The sequence below is a fragment of the Monodelphis domestica genome, chromosome 1 (genome assembly GCF_027887165.1).
Source record: "Monodelphis domestica isolate mMonDom1 chromosome 1, mMonDom1.pri, whole genome shotgun sequence".
Taxonomy (NCBI): Eukaryota; Metazoa; Chordata; class Mammalia; order Didelphimorphia; family Didelphidae; genus Monodelphis; species Monodelphis domestica.
The window spans coordinates 563721699-563731830 of record NC_077227.1 but is presented as its reverse complement, the minus strand read 5'-3'; positions in this window follow the sequence as shown (position 1 = coordinate 563731830).

Below are 10132 nucleotides of genomic sequence, written 5' to 3'. Positions count from 1 at the left end.
ATAAATTAGAAGCATTTCCAAATAAAACCAGGAGTGAAACAAGGATGCCCATCATTACCTTTATTATTTAACATTGTACTAGAAACACTAGCAATAGCAATTAGAGGAGAAAAAGAAATTGAAGATATTAAAATGGGTATTGAAGAGACCAAGCTTTCATGCTCTGCAGATGATATGATGGTGTATTTAAAGAATACTAGAGAATCATTAAAAAGGTAGAAATAATCAACAACTTTAGCAAAGTTTCAGAATACAAAATAAACCCACATATATCATCAGCATTTCTGTATACTTCCAACTCATCCCAGCAGCAAGAGTTACAAAGAGAAATTCCCTTTAAAATCACCAAAGACAACATAAAATACTTAGGAATCTATCTGCCAAGACAAACACAGGAACTATATGAACACAACTATAAAACACTCTTCACACAGTTACAACTATATCTACATAATTGGAAAATCATTAATTGCTCATGCATAGGACAAGCTAATATAATAAAAATGATGATCCTACCCAAATTAATTTACTTATTTAATGCCATGCCCATCAAACTACCAAAAAACTTTTTTTGAATTAGAAAAATAAAAAAGTTTATTTGGCAAAACAAAAGATCAAGAATATCAAGGGAAATAATGAAGAAAAAATGTGAAGGAAGGTGGCCTAGCAGTAGTGGTAGTCTCTTGGTGATCGAGAATGACTATTGTCTTTGTGCAGTTTCATCTACGGTGTACCCTCATGTGGCTTTGGAGTCCAAAGGCTGAGGCCCAGAGTTTGTGGCACACAGGGCCTGGGGCGCCAGTTGTTACGGGAGGTGCGGCTGTGGCCTGGTGTCGGCGTTCACGCGCAGCGGCAAGACGTCGACGTCGCTCATCTTCAAAGGTGGTGGCGGCATAGTTAATGTGGGTTCGCCAGCTGCTTCTGTCAGAGGCAGCGAGTTCTAGTTGCTTTGGTGTAATGCCAGCCCACTTCAAGTTGGACTTTAGCTGATCATTGAATCTTTTCTTTGGTCGGCCTTGTTTCCTGAGTCCAGCTGACAGTTCACCATAGAATACCTGTCTTGGTATATGCTGTGGGTCCATGCGGATGACGTGTCCAGACCATCATAGCTGGGTTTGGAGGACCATGACTTCGATGCTGGTGGAGTTGGCTCGGTCGAGGACTTCCTGGTTGGTGATTCGGTCCTGCCATTGGATCCTCATGATTGACCAGAGAGAGCGTTGGTGGAATTGCTCCATCTGTTTCATGTGCTTCCGGTACAGTGTCCATGTCTCACAACCGTACAGGAGCGAGCTGAGGACCACTGCATTGTACACTTTGAGCTTCATAGCAGTGCTTACACCTCTGTGTTGGAGGACTTTGCAGTGCAGCCGCCCGAGTGCCTGGCTGGCCTTTTGGATCCTGGCATTAATCTCATGGTCTAGGGACCCGTCATTGGCGATGGTGCTGCCCAGGTACTTGAAAGTGTTGATGTTAGAAAGCTGTGTGCCATCGATTGTAATGCACGGCTAGTTCGTTGGCCTCCCTGGTGCAGGTTGGAGCAGCACCTCTGTTTGGCTGAGGCTGATAGTCAGGCCAAACAGTTTTGTTGCGGTGGAGAACCTATCCACAATGGTTTGGAGATGATTTTCTTGGTGGGCCAGGAGAGCACAGTTATCTGCGAAGAGAGCTTCCAGGATGAGTCTCTCTGTTGTCTTTGTTTTTGCAGTCAGGCAGCGAAGGTTGAATAGTGAGTCATCCAGTCGGTATTTGATGTAGACACCCAGGTCTATATCCATCACAGCATGTCGTAATACTTGGGTGAAAAATAGGTTGAATAGTAACAGAGCGAGGACACAGCCTTGTTTCATGCCATTGGAGATTTTGAAGCGATCGGAAGTCTCTCTACCAGATAGGACTTCCCCTCTCATGTCGACATAAAAGAGCTGGATCAGTTTGACGAATTTTGCTGGGCAACCGAGCTTGTTGAGGATCACCCACAATGCGTCCCTGTTCACTGTGTCGAACGCCTTTGTCAGGTCTATGAAGACAATGTAGAGACTCAGGTTCTGCTGAAGGCATTTTTCCTGCATTTGCCTCACTGTGAAGACCATGTGGATGGTGCTGTGATCTGGTCAGAAGCCACATTGTGATTCAGGCAGGTTCTGCTCTGAAACAGATGACAGGAGTCTGTTGAGTATAACATGGGTGAGGATCTTTCCAGCAGTGGAGAGTAGTGAGATGCCTCTGTAGTTGTCACAGGCTGCTCATGAGCCTTTGTTCTTGTATAGGGCTACAATGGAGGCATCTCTGAGTTCTGGGGGCATGTCTTCCTTTTCCCATTTGCTGGTCAGCACTATGTGGAATGCCTGGAGGGCCTTTCCAATTAAGGCCTTGTACACCTCGGTTGGGATCCCGTCTTTACTGGGTGCCTTGCCTGCACTCATTTGTTGAATGGCTGTTTGGACTTCCTCTATTGAAGGACGGACATCAAGTTGTTCAATGGTGTGGTTTGGGGGGATCTGGTCAAGGGCACTTTGGTCGACTGAAGAGGGCCAGTTGAGAAGCTGACTGAAGTGTTCTTTCCACCTGTTGCTGATGCCTTTTTTATCTTTTATGAGAGTGTCACCGTCAGAGGATAGCAAGGGAGTGGTGATGGGTTTTAATGGCCCATAGACAGTCTTGAGGGCACTGAAAAATTGTGGTTTTTCATAACAGCAAACCACTGGATTTCTTCTGCCTTTTTTTCCCACCATTGGTCTTGCATTTTCCTGATCTCATGCTGTGCCGTGGCTTGGAGAGACTTGAATCTGTTTTTTTTAGGAGCAGAGTTTGGGTTATTTTGCCACTCCATAAAGCCTTTGTTCTTCTTGCTCAGTAGGTCTTCAATAGCAGTGTTGTTCTCGTCAAACCAGTCCTGCTGTTTGCGTTGTTTGGGGCCTAGGACTGCCTTTGATGTTTCCTACACTGCATCTCTGAACTGGTTCCATTTCATGGTTGAGCTTCCAGTGAGTGGTCCCTTGGCAAACAGCTTGTCGTCCAGGCAGGACTGGAATGTTTGCAAATAAGATGGATCTCTAAGACGACTCAAGTTGTAAAATGCACGAACTGTCTTGGCACGTTTTGGATGGTGAGGCACAATGCGCATTTGAAGAGTCGCTCTAACCAATTGGTGTTCTGTCCAGCATTCAGCTCCTCTCATGGCTCTGATGATCTTTACATCCTGGATGTCTTGCCGGCATACAATGATGTAGTCAATGAGATGCCACTGTTTTGATCTTGGGTGCATCCACATTGTTTTATATTTGTTCACCATTCTGAACACAGTGTTCGTGATGGTGAGTTCAAATTCTGAGCATTTGCTGAGTAGCAGTAGGCCGTTGTTGTTCATTTTGCCCACGCCGTGTTTGCCGAGCACTCCTTTCCATCTTTCATGGTCCTGGCCAACGCGGGCGTTGAAGTCTCCCAGTAGTATCAGCTTGTCATTTGTGGGCACTGAGTGCCAGACGGCACTCAGGTCAAAGTAGAACTGCCCGATGGTCTCCTCTGTGCTGGTCAGTGTTGGGGCATATGCGCTGATGATTGTGGCATACCTGTCTTTGCTGAGAGGTAAATGGATCTTCATGAGCCTCTAGCTGATGCTCAAAGGCAAGTCTGGAAGCTGTTTGAGCAAACTGGTCTTGATGGCCAGGCCAACACCGTGGATTCTGTCTTCATTTGTGGCTCTACCTTTCCAGAAGAAGGTGTATCCAGTGGTGGGTTCGCTGAGTGGTCCCTCTTCTGGTAAGCGTGTTTCGCTTAAGGCTGCGATGTCGATGTTATATTGCGCCATTTCTTTACTGATTAGAGCTGTTCTTCTCTCAGGTCTTGGGGTATTCTCTCTATCAAGTAATGTCCTGATGTTCCATGCTCCTAGTAGGAGTTTCTTTGTATTTTTCTTTGATTTAGACTGCTTAAAGGGGATGACCCGCCAGCTGCCGAGTGTTTGTAGGGCAGGCAATGTTTGGGACACCTTTTCTAGTCCCCTCCCTTGATTAGGGTGAGCAGTGCTGTCCTAGAGAGGGCTGCTCAGTCGCTCAGGATGCTGCCGAATGTCCCTGCTGCCCACAGGGCCGAGTGACCACTGGTCCGTGGGCGGCCTACGTGAAGGATCATGACTACAACTGCCAGTGGTCACCTCCACCTGTTGCTTCGTCACTCCCCCATCGCCGCAGGTCTTGAAGAGGGTGGACGGGGTTAGGATAGATGAGTGTGCACAAAGATACTTGTGCGTGAAGGAGATTTAAGTGGAAAAGCCGATGCACAGAGACAGTCCCACTCTCTCGGCATTGGAAGCCTGGGTCCAGTGGCACGAAAAATTGTTATGTCTGGATACTTCCTCAGCTGCATTGGACAGCTGTGTTGTCTTTTCTGCTCCAACATGCCCTGAGCACTCCACAGTGTTTTGCTGCGTCGCCCTCTCAGCCGTTGAACCTTCTTATTGGTTTATTCCGTCTGTTCAGCCAAAGCAATCTTCACATGCTGGGTGAGCAAAGCCCTGGTTCACCTTGGGTCAACAACCTGATGGCTACTCTCACAAGGTTTGGCCGGCCTGTTGAAGCCGTTGCCTGGTGTGTGGCCGCTGCCGCATGCTAGCAGCTACTGGGATCCATAAGTGAGAGCAGGGTGTCAGGTGGGGGTCAGAGGCTGGAGAGCTGCCCTAGGAGGGCATGACAAGCTCTCCATACCAGAGATACTACCCCTCCCTGATCACCCCATACCCCCCCATACACACTTAGGTCATGATAGAGTACAAAGGCCTAGCAGTACCAGACCTTAAAATATACTATAAAGCAGTGGTCATCAAAACAATATGGTACTGGCTAAGAGACAGAAGGGAGGATCAGTGGAATAGACTTGGGGTAAGTGACCTCAGCAAGACAGTCTATGATAAAACCAAAATCCCAGCTTTTGGAACAAAATCCAGTATTTGGAAAAAAAAAAAACTGCTGTGAAAATTAGAAAACTGTATGGGAAAGATTTGATCTAGATCAACATCTCATACCCTACATCAAGATAAACTCATAATGGGTGAATGACTTGAACATAAAGAAGGAAACTATAAGTAATTAGGTGAACACAGAATAGTATACTTGTCAGATCTTTGGTAAAGGAAAGTTTTTAAGACAAAGCAAGGGTTAGAAAAAATATAAAATGAAAAATAAATAATTTTGATTTCATTAAATTTATAAGGTTTTGTACAAACAAAACCAATGCAATCAAAATTGGAAGGGAAGCAACAAATCGGGAAAAACCTTTATAACAGAAACCTCTGACAAAGGTTTCATCACTCAAATTCATGAGGTGCTAAATCACTTATACAAAAAAATCAAGCCATTACCCAATTGATAATTGGGCAAGGGCCATGAATAGGCAATTTTCAGATAAAGAAATGAAAATGATTAATAAACACATAAGAAAATGTTCTAAATCTCTTATAACCAGAGAAATGTAAATCAAAACAACTCTGAGGTATCACCTCACACCTAGAAGATTGACTAACATGACAACAAAGGAAAGTAATAAATGTTGGAGTGGATGTGGCAAAATTGGGACTTTAATGCATTGCTGATGGAGTTGTGAATTGATCTAATCATTTGAGAAGGCAATTTGGAACTATGCCCAAAGGGCGATAAAAGACTGTCTGCCCTTTTATCCCAAAGAGCTAATAGGGAAAAAGACATGTACAAGAATATTCATAGCTGTACTCTTTGTGGTGGCAAAAATTTGGAAAATGAGGGGATGCCTTCAATTGGGGAATGGATGAACAAATTGTGGTGTGTGTTGGTGATGGAATAATATTGTGCTCAAAGGAATAATAAAGTGGAGGAATTCCATGTGAACTGGAATGACCTCTCGAAATTGATGCAAAGTGAAAGGAGCAGAACCAAGAAAACATTCTATACAGAAACTGATACACTGTGGTAAAATCAAATGTAATGGACTTCTCTACTAGTAGTAATGCAATGATCCAGAAATATTTGGAGGGATATATGAGAAAGAATACTATCCACATCAAGAGGAAGAACTGTGGGAAAAGAAACACAGAAGAAAAAAAAACTGCTTTATCACATGGGTCAATGGGGATATGACTGGGGAAGTAGACTCTAAAATATCACCCCAGTACAAATATTAATAATATTCAAATAGGTCTTGATCAATGACACATGTTAAACCCAGTGGAAATGTGCATCAGATATGGGAGGGGGGGAGAAGGGGAGGGAAAGAACATGAGTCTTGTAACCATGAAAAATTTTTCTAAATCATCTCATTAAATAAAATTTTTAAAAAAAGCATTTTTGCATGCAGTTAATTCCCATTTGATACCTAGGAATTCAGTGATGCCAATCCTGCAACTGTCATCTCTTCAATCCCTAATGAAACTGCATGTTTTACAGTAGTAGACCTCTATTTACTTTCTGTTCAAATCCCATTCTGTTAAATTCTAGAAAAAGATTTATTTTCACCTGTAAATATTCTCAGTGAACCTAGACTCACTTGCCTCAGAGATATGTAGACAGTCAGATATGATTCTCTCAAATTTTACAATGGGACTTCACTACTATCATTTAGGGGAGCTATTTAGACCAGTCTATCGATCTACTTTTAGTGGTACCATTTGCAGAAATATCTCAACATATTAATAAGCATCTCCTCTTAGATCTCCATTGGAAGGACCACAATGTCTCTAATTCAAAGTTGCAATGTTGCCTTCCAAAAGTGGAATATTTAAGTTTTGTTTTACTTGCTGAAACTCACTCTATTTCTCCCAAGTTTATGAAGTTTTTCAGGAACTCTTTGCTACTTCTTCTAAAAGCAATTTTGGGGCAACGGTGTTCTGTAATTTGTCCTTTGTTAGAAGAAATTACTAAACCCCTTTATAACTCTGACTAACAATTCAATTCCTGAACTAGTTCAGTTGGATTGCTTACACTTATCACTTCTCACAGAATTAAAACAGGCCCTATACACCCCTTCTCTGGGAATTCTAGACAATAGAACGTCATTTACATTGTATGTACTTGAATGAAGGAACAGGTGTCTTCTGGGGTCTTGAACCTAGACTAGAGATGCACACAATGTCTAGTAGCCTACTATTCTGCACAGCTAGATACAGTAACTATTGAGGTACTGCTCTGCCTTCAGTCTGTGGCAGCCACAGCTCTTTTAGTAAAGAAGGCTTCTGACATAGTTCTGGGTTCTCCCTTAACTTCTGCCTGAACAGACAAATTTTAAAATAATACTGCTCCCACCCAGAACACAGGCATATTGAGATCAAATACCTGTTATGTATGATAACTTCATTAAAGAATGAAAATATCACTCATAAACATTTTGTGGTACTGAATTCTGCAACATTGCTTTCAGATTTGCCAGGCTTTGGGGAAGCACTGCATGACTGTATGTTTGTAGTGGATAGGACTGAGAATTCCTGTCATGATTTCTCTGATTTAACTTTACAAAACTTCAATTTAGTTCTTTACACTGAAGATAATTCTTTTATGGGAGAAGACACACACAGCATAATGTTATTGCAATGGTTTCAGACCATCATACCATCTTGACAGCTTCATTCCATTCAAATTTTAGTGCCAGAATCTGGGTGGCTCAGCAGATTGAGAGCCAGGCCTAGAGATAGAGGTCCTAGGTTTAAATCTGGCTTCAGACACTTCTCAGCTGTGTGACCCTGGACAAGTCACTTAACCCCCATTGCCTAGCCCTTACCACTCTTCTGCCTTGGAACCAATATACAATGTTGATTCCAAGTCGGAAGGTAAGGTTTTAAAATAAAATAAAAATAAAAATACTTCCCCCCTCCATTTTGTTTTATTAGTTTAAGTATGATTTTTAATTTTAGTTTATGAAATAATTTAAAATATTTAGTATTGAATGATCAGTTTACAAAGTCTAACAGTCCTAAATACATTGCATGCCCCAAAGCTTAGAATATTGAAACCTACCCTTGGTGATTAAATCATATGAATCATAACTGAGGTTTGAATCTGATTTCAGGTCAACTACAAAGGGAATGCCAACAAGCCATTGATCAGTGCTAATAAGTCAATGATCAAGGATGTCAACGGCCCTTATGAGGGTGATATATGTTAGTGCCAAGGTAGGTGGGCAAAGTTATCTCAAGGGAGAGTAGGAAATGTGACTATACAGCAAAGACTGAGGTAAGACTCTTGTGACTTAGAGTTGAATCTGGCTTGCTATCCCCAGAACTCTTGTATAGGGTAGAAATTAGACTAAGGAGTCACATTCCCCATTTTGTCCTACTTATATCCCTCTTTTACTTTGGTATGTCAACTTTCTTTAATCATGCCAGATAGTGAGCAAATGCAATGTTATTTCACCTGCCCAACATGCTTTTAGGATGTTATATCGACCAGACAGTGGATAAGTATCAAGACTTTCATATATACATATGTATATGTATATATATATATATATATATATATATTTCTCATTTTGGAGAAAGATAATTCATGTGTTATTTCATGTAAACTTATTTAATGCATTCTTAAAGGTCTGTAGATTCTAGTAAGTGGGACCATGGAAGCAGATTTTTCAGAGACAGAGCTGTCAGTATCTCCTGCTTCCAGACAGACTAAAAAGCTGACAACATTAGATGTTCTCAGAAATCAGACACTACAACAAAAGACTCTGAGTGAGACTTTGTATATGATGAACTGTGGGGGTTGGTGCTTCCATCTACTCTTGTCCTTTCGATGTTCTGATATTTTATTTTGATGTAAAACCCTTATGCCAGAAAAGGGGTGTGTGAATTTAATATAAATTATAACCACTTATTCCATTTGAAAATGGATTCTTGATACCAGTCCCACCTTTTGACTGACTGTATGTGTATGGCTGCATGGAATTCTAGTATGGGACTGGTGAATATCCCTGTGTTATAGGTGACATGCCTAAAAATCAGGATTCCAGGACTAGACTGAAGTTTTAGCTGGTACAATCAGGCCAAAGTTCGTTCTCTCTCTCTCTCTCTCTCTCTCTCTCTCTCTCTCTCTCTCTCTCTCTCTCTCTCTCTCTCTCTCTCTCTCTCCCCTCTCTCTCCCTTTCTCTTCTATCTCTCTTTCTCTCTGTATTCTTGTCTTACTTTTACTAATAAATAATGATAAATATTCAGTCCAGAGAATTTTATGCTAGGTATATTTAAAGTAAATAGGGTACATATTCTTATATTTGTTCATAATATGCTTTTTAATCGCCCTCATGTCATTTCCAGAGTATATGCTTCAGTCCCAATATAGTTGTTCTTTTGTCAAGGGTAAGAATTTGTCCTCTCATGCTGCCTTGAAAAATGAATGTTTTGAAATGCCTTTAATGGAAGTACAGGCCCTTTTTTGGAAAAGGTAATTTGAAATGTTTTTAACACAGAGGAAAATTATATGTAAAAACATAATTATACTAAGTGTACAATTGTAAAGCCTTTCCTATTTGTGGATGTAGCTGAAAATTACTTTTAATGTAATGTATACCTCTAAATAAATTTCATTATTGTGCTTACATTATTATTTGGTCAGTCTTGCCTTTGAAATAATTCAAGTTTCTAAGTTTACTTATTTATATGATGTTATAAATTTATTTGCTGTTTAAATTATAACAATATAAATACTGTCCAAAGAGGAAAAATATTTTTTTTCAAATTTGTTTGTTTTCTAATTTTTTACATTTAGATATTCAATTAACTCCCTCCCTCTTGTCATTAGAGAAGTCATTATTTGACAAAAAGATACGCATATATGAAACTATGTATTTCTTGTTTCTATTTATCTGCTCATTTTCTTGCAGGTGGACACACACAAATCATTCTTAAAGCATTGTTTATGTTGTATAAAATGTTCTCTTGGTTCTGCTCATTTTACTCTTCATACTTTCATGTAGATCTTTCCATGTTTTCCCAAAAATTACCTGTCATTTCTTATGGCACAGTAGTATTCCATCACAATCATATGCCATAACTTGTTTAGCTATTTTCCCATCGATGAGCATATTTTCAATTTCCATTTTGCCACCACTGAGATGCTGCTCTAAGTAATTTAAAACTTAATTTATTTTTCATTTTCTGTGCTTACCTTAGAAAATAAAC